A 7,586-nucleotide genomic window follows, 5' to 3' on the forward strand; every position below is an offset into this window, starting at 1 on the left:
AGGCTGGATATTTGAGAGAAATTAACTTAAATAAAAGAAGAAAAGTGTAGCATGGGTTTTACTAACTTTCAAAATGATGCCTAAAGCCTTAGCCCACGTGCCACAATCTTAATGTGAACTATTTCATCAAACTCATTATCCATTTGCCAAAATTCAAATAGCAAATAAGGTATAGCATTTTAATTCTTTGATGTTGGACACAAATTATAGTATGGGTGAGAAGAAAGTCTATTTTTAAAATATAATGAGCACTGGTGGTAATTAAACTATTATCTATTCTGATGTCAAAGAGAGGTAAATAATCTATTTTCCTAATGGTGTATGTCATTTCGGCATCCTCACATTCTTTGTGCAGAGAAATGAACTGCATCCACTCAAATACCTTAACATCTACTCTTGATAGACTCATTTATAGAGAACAAGGTCTCATACCAATTCCTCAAATAACTCACATGAACTCACTATTGAAAAATGTAAGGTACATTACCGTATAGATTGAAAAGCGGCAGCTTTTTTTTTTTCAATTACTTTATGAGAAGCTCCACTGATCTACACTTGGCATTCTTCATGTGACCCATATCAATCTGCTTGCGATAGGTAGAATAATGACCTCCTCAAGATGTTAACATCCTAATCCCTGGAGCATGGGAATGTGTTACTTTACACGGCAAAAAACATTTGACAGATGTTATTAAATTAAGGATCTTGAGATAGGGAGACTATCTTGAAATATCCAGTTGGGTCCAATGTAGTCATATAATCCTTATAAGGAAAAGAGAGACTCTGGGGAGAAGATGTGAGGATGAAAGCAGAAAGTATAGGAATATCATTTCTGGAAGACAGCCGTGAGCCAAGGAATATAAACAGTATCTAGAAGACAGAAAAGGCAGGGAAAAGATTCTCCCCTAAAGCCACCACAAAGAATCTGCCCTGCAGATTTGTTTCAGATTTTGACCTTCAGAAGTCAAAGATACATTTTTGTTGTATCTTCTGGTTGGCGAATGCATCCGTGTGCTAAGAGGGTGGCACATCCTAACTCCATGGGAGAAACTCCTGGGCTCAGGGCCCTTCCGGACCTTGTCCTATCTACCTCTTCATTGGTATCTTTTATGATAAACCAGTAAATTTCAGTATAAATAAATAGTATAATAAATAAATATATTTTTGTTATTTTAAGTTACTGAGTATGTACTAATTTATTACAGCAGAAATAAGAAGTTAATACACAGCTCGACAGCCCCAGTCTTCACACTGGATAGCAGATTACTAGTCCCCCTTTTGAAGTTTTTTCCTCCCTATTAACTTTTTTATTTAAATATAATGGTCATGCACTTTCTTCAGTGTTTTTATTTCCACCTGACCTTAGTCTACACTGAATATCTTTTAATTTTTTTTTAATTTTTAGTGCTTATGGATATGTAATGGGTCTATATATTGAAAGAGTATATGAGGTATTTTGACAAAGGCATGCAATGTGTAAAACTCACATCAGAGTAAATGGGGCATAGGGTATCCATTACCTCAAGCATTTATCATTTACAAACATTCCAATTACACTTTTTAAGTTATTTTTAAAAGTACGATAAATTATTGTTGACTATAATCGCTCTGCTATGCTATCAAATATTAGATCTTATTTATTCTAATTATATTTTTGTGCCCATTAACCATCCCCACTTCCCTCCACCCCCACTACCCTTCCCAGCCTCTAGCAAATATCATTGTACTCTCTATCTTCATAAGTTCAATTGTCTTCAATTTTAGCTCCCACAAATTAGTGAGAATATGTAATATTTGTCTTTCTGTGTCTGGCTTATTTCATTAAAAAAAAAAAACCTATGGTTTTATCTATGTTATGTCAAATGACAAGATATCATATGTTTTATGGCTGAATAGTACTTACTGTATATATGTACCACACCTTCTTTATCCATTCTTATGTTAACGACCCCTTAGGTTGCTTCCAAATCTTCAGTATGGTAAATAGTGTTGCTATAAATATGGGAGTGCAGATACCTCTTCTATATACTGATTTCCTTTCTTTTGGGTATATTACCTTAAGAGTGGGATTGCTGGATCATAGTTAGTTCACTGCAAAAGTAATTGCAGTTTTGCCATTACTTTCAATGGCAATTACTTGCGTAACTAAAAAAAATTGTTAATTTTTTGAGGAACCTCCAAACTGTTCTCCATAGTTATTACACCAATTTACATTCCAAACAACAGGATATGAAGTTCTCTTTTCTTCATATCCCCTCCAGTACTCATTATTGCCTGTCTTTTGGATAAAAGCCATTTAACTGGAATGAGATGACATCTCATTGTATTTTTGATTTACATTTCTCTGATGAACAATAATATGGAACATCTTTTCATATAGCCATTTGCCATTGGTATGTCTTCTTTAAAGAAATATCTATTCAGATCTTATGCCCATTTTAAAATCAGATTATTAAATTTTTTTCCATTGAGTTGTTTGAACTCCTTATATATTTTGGTTATTAATTCCTTGTCAGATAGATAGTTTGGAACCCCTACTAACTCTTGGGGAGTCCCTTCGTGGTTGACTCATCTGGTCATAATCCCTGTTATCACCAGTGTCTTTACCATCCCCCACCTCCGTTCTGCCACAGGTCTGCCCTTTGTGTCGCTGTCCCTTCTACTCCGTGATTTGAGGTACCACCAAGGTTGGTTTCTGCTTCTCCTACCATCTCCACATTGGTTTCAGAACTGTGGCAATTCCCCTCATCATTTTAGTCCATGTGTTTGCAGGAAATTTTTCCAAAATAAATTACAATGTTTGTAAATAGTTATCTGAAGAGCTGGTAGAAAGGAATAACATTGAGGCTAACTTGTCACTGGTCACCAGATGTGATTACTCTCAGATCAGAGTTACATTGTCAATTTTATTAGGTCACTTCAGTGTACCTTTCTGTCTTATAAAGCCTTCCTCCCTGCCTAGCTCACAGCCCACAACCCAATGACAGTAGTCAGCTTTCCCAGCACCATTTCACATCCGCGAGTGTACATAGACCTTTCAACCTATCATCCTTGCTTAATGAACAAAGCATTTGTTGCTCAGCCACAGTTTAAGGCTCATCTTTCGAGTCTTTATTTCTATCTCAAGAGCTGCTTCTCTCCAAGTCTGGCAAACCTAGTTATTTTCCACTGCCTCCAAAGGAAATCTGTCCAGTTAATAACAGGGAATTTTACCCTGTGGTACCAACAGGACAATTACTTTATAATATAATAATCCAATACCTGTAAAGCAGATAAAGATATAACTACAACATCAGAGCTATTGGTTTTACACCAGAGCTTACAAATCGCAGAGAAATACAACTCTTTTAATATTTCTCAAAGTTTAAGTAATTAAACATTTTGTATGGAAAAACAACAGTTCAGTAATGTTGAGTTTCTCTAAGCCTAGTCCAGCCACACTTTTTAAAATATCTATTTATCATTACAGTTTCTGCCTTACATTTTCAAAAAACTAATTCATTCACTTGGCTGGATTATTATCAGGTATAACTGACCTAAAACAAACTGCATGTGTTTAAAATGTATATTTTGATAATTTCTGACATATGTGTACACCCATAAGCCATCAACATATTAAGATAATTAATATAGCCATTAACCCAAAAAGTTTCTTATGCTGTTTGCAGTCTCTCCCTCCCATTCCTCCCCATATTCTGGCCTGCCTTCCCAGGCAACCACTATTCTGCTTTCTGTCAGTAAAGATTAGCCTACATTTTCTAAAATCTCGTATAAATGGAATCATACTATATGCACTCTATTTTATCTAAATTGTTTCTCAGTGTAGTAATTGTGAGATTAACCCATATTGTTCCATGTTACAATAGTTCATTACTTTTGTATTGCTGCATAATTATTTCACAATTCAATTGTCTATTGATTTGTTGATGGGCATATGGGTTGTTTTTAGTTATATCTATTACAAATGAAGAACTACGAACATTTGAGTAAAAGTATTGTATAAACATTAGCTTTTCTTTCTCTAGGATAAATATCTATGAGCAAAATGGCGAGGTCATATGCTTTATATATATTAATATTTAATTTTTAAGAAACTGCCAGGCCAGGTGTGGTGGCTCATGCCTGTAATCCCAGCACTTTGGGAGGCCAAGGCAGGAGGCTCACGAGGTCAGGAGATCGAGACCATCCTGGCTAACATAGTGAAACCCCGTCTCTACTGAAAATACAAAAAAAAATTAGCCAGGCACAGTAGCAGGCGCCTGTCATCCCAGCTACTTGGGAGGCTGAGGCAAGAGAATGGCATGAACCCGGGAGGTGGAGCTCGCAGTGAGCCAAGATGCACTACTGCACTCCAGCCTGGGTGACAGAGTGAGACTCTGTCAAAAAAAAAGAGAGAAACTCCCAAACATTTCTCTAAAGTCGTTGCATAATTTTACCTTTTCACCAGCAATGTACGAGAGTTCCAGTTGCTCCATGTTCTCACCAACACTTGGTATTGTTTTTTATTTTGTTTCGTTTTGTTTTTAGTTTTAGCCAAACTAATAAATGTATACTGCTATCTCATTGGACTTTTAATTTTTATTTTCCTAATGACTAATAATGTTGAGCATTTTTCTATATTCTTAATTTCCATTACTATATCTTTATAGTAAAATATTCAAATCATTTGCCCATTTTGAAATTTTTGTTTTAATAAATTGAGTTTTCAGAATTATTTACCTATTTTGCTTACAAGTCATTTGTGCCATATATAATTTTCCAATATTTTTTCTCAGACTGTGACTTTTAAAAATTATTTAAAATTGTCTTTTGAAGAAGATTAGTTCTTAATTCCAACAAAGTTTAATTAGTCATGATGTTGGTGTCATATATAGAAAATCTTTGTCTAACCCAAACTTACAAAGATTTTCTTTTTTTTTTTTTTTTTTTAAAGCAGTTTTAAAGGCTTAGGTTTTACATTTAGGTTTATTTTGAGTTAATCTTTTTTTTAATATAATGTAAGGTATGGATTATAGTTCATCTTTATTTTTTCTCAAAAATAGACACCCAAATATTGAAAATGCAATTTATTAAAAAGACTATTCTTCCTCCAAGGAAATGAGTGTGCACCTTTGTTGAAAATCAACTTAGTCAATATATGTCAGTCTATTTTTAGACTCTCTCTGTTGTATTGATTTGTTTATATTGATGCCAGTACTACATTGTCTTGATTACTATAGCTTTACAAGCCTTGAAGTCACATAATTTAAATATTCCAGCTTTGTTTTCTTTTTCCAAAGTATTTTGGCTATTTTAGTTCCTTAGTATTTTTATATGGATTTTAGAAACAGCTTGACAATTTCTATTTTAAAATTTGCTAGGATTTTTATTGGGATTATGTTGACTCTATAGACCAGTTTGGGGAAAATTGGTATTTTAACAATATTGAGCTTTCTCATTCGTGAACATGGTATATCTTTCCATTTATTTTGGTAATTTTATCTTTTTGGTAGAAGTTAGGGGTAGCTTCATCGCTAACTTCTCTTTCCCTCTGGCATCTAAGCAATTAAAAATAGAAACATTTTCTAAATGGGTATGGAACTGTCCTTAAATAGAGCTTGATGTGTTTCAAAATGGCATTTTCCAACTTTTCACCCCAAATTCAAAACTAGAAAATCACTTGTAAGGATGGTTGGGTCTACAAAGAAGGCTCTAAATATGCTTTCCTAGCTGCATACATGATTGTGACTGGCCCCAGAAAGCTAAGTACTGCAAGAAAGCAGAGATCTTACTGGCTTTGCTCTTTAAAAGTGGCACAGAAAATAAATATGCATAGGTACACACACTAAAATTGTGAGCTCAGTGTGCCTGAGGGCAGCTTTACCAAGAGAACAGAGAAGTGGGAAAAGTGATAGTTTTCCTTTGTCTTCTAGTGCAGTGTGCTTGGCCTCTGATAAATGCACCCTAATGAAAGTCAAACACTTACAAAGTTTACCATCAGATGAGTCATCCCTTCTTCTATGGTGTTGGTACAGGAAGAACCCAAAGGAATTTAATATTATCCTCTCTTGGAAAATGGAAATATAATTCCTTGCTTTCTACAGGACAATTGGTATCTCTCACACTTGGGTGGGCTTGGCCAAGACTCTCTTAAATGTGTAAGATACTTGCACTTAATTTGTAGTGCAGAAATGTAGAGGAGTAAGCAAGGAACAAAAGATAAAGGCGGATATAATGTGGAGAGATTCTTTGTAGTTATTTAGATAAACATATAAGCACATTAAAATACGAAAAGGGCTAAGAATATTTTCTAGCTTCATGGACATTTTTTTCCACATTTCTTTGGTTTGTTTTGTGGACTAAAAAAACAATAAAAAGGGGAGGCAGAATTTACTTAAATTTAAAGGCTTCTACTTAATGCATTTTTTTACTGAGTTATTTTCTGTATTAAGATGGTGAATTTCTCAGAAAAAACATATAGCAACCTACTCTAGAAATGTGGCAGCCTAGAAATGACTCAAGAATGTATGGCTCTTTCTTCTAGCAATTGCTAGTATGGAATCAATATGTTGGGGACTATTGTGTTCATTGCTGTATTCCAAGTGCCAAAACCAGAACTGACATCTAGCAGGGGCCAAAATTCTGTCATTAGAAATGCTTTTGATTACTTCTGATTCCCAGTGATCTTTTCCTTCTCCCAACTAATGTAGTCGGGTTCTAAATTGCATTGTCTACTATTAAATTTTCATACCACCTTTGATTACCTTCTAGCTGTCATGTGTGTACTTCTGCTCTCTTTAAGTGCAAAATGACCTCCCCAAGATGATATTTTTCATTTTACAGAGCGTATAAATATGTGTGACATGATTTCTGAGTTTAGACTTTCCAGCTATGGTCTCTACACTACTGATTAGTAGTTATGGAACCTTGGGCAAAGAACTATCCAGGTATTGTTTTATTGTCAGTAAAATGGAAGTAATAATGACATTTATGTCACGGTCACATTATGATGATTAAATGAGATAATTTATGTAAGGGATTAATAATGCTTCACACATAATCTTCACACATAACATTCAATACACATAATACTTCATACATAACAATCAATACATTCAAATTTGTTTTTTAACTAACAAATATTCTCATATGAGTTGTCTTTTTAAAAACTGAAAGCACTTAGTGGCTTCAAAATGGAATTTTCTTTGGGAATGCTGGAGGTGAGTATGCAGACTGAAAGGGTGGAAATAAAGTATTGTTTTACTAGCATTGGCTCTTAAAGCAGAATATAGAGGGATATATGGTCTGCAGATTTTTTGAAAGCGAGGATAATGTATTTTCAATTACAAAGCCCAAGCATCTTGCCACAGTGTTTGACACATATAAGACACTTAATAGTTGCAGAATTCATTAGTAAATGAGTGGGTGGTGATGTAAAAATTCAGGCACCCTGCTTCTGCTTCCAGAGAGAGCTCTTCTGCCAGCGTTGTTTCCCCACCCAAGCACAGACGGTAGGTCGCTGTCCACGGTTCTGAACTCTCTCCAGGATGGAATCTGCTCACCTTTGTCAGACTACTTTTTTTTCTCCCGCTCTCAAAAAAAAAAAA

This window comes from Mandrillus leucophaeus, unplaced genomic scaffold (assembly GCF_000951045.1).
Source record: "Mandrillus leucophaeus isolate KB7577 unplaced genomic scaffold, Mleu.le_1.0 Scaffold59, whole genome shotgun sequence".
NCBI lineage: Eukaryota > Metazoa > Chordata > Mammalia > Primates > Cercopithecidae > Mandrillus > Mandrillus leucophaeus.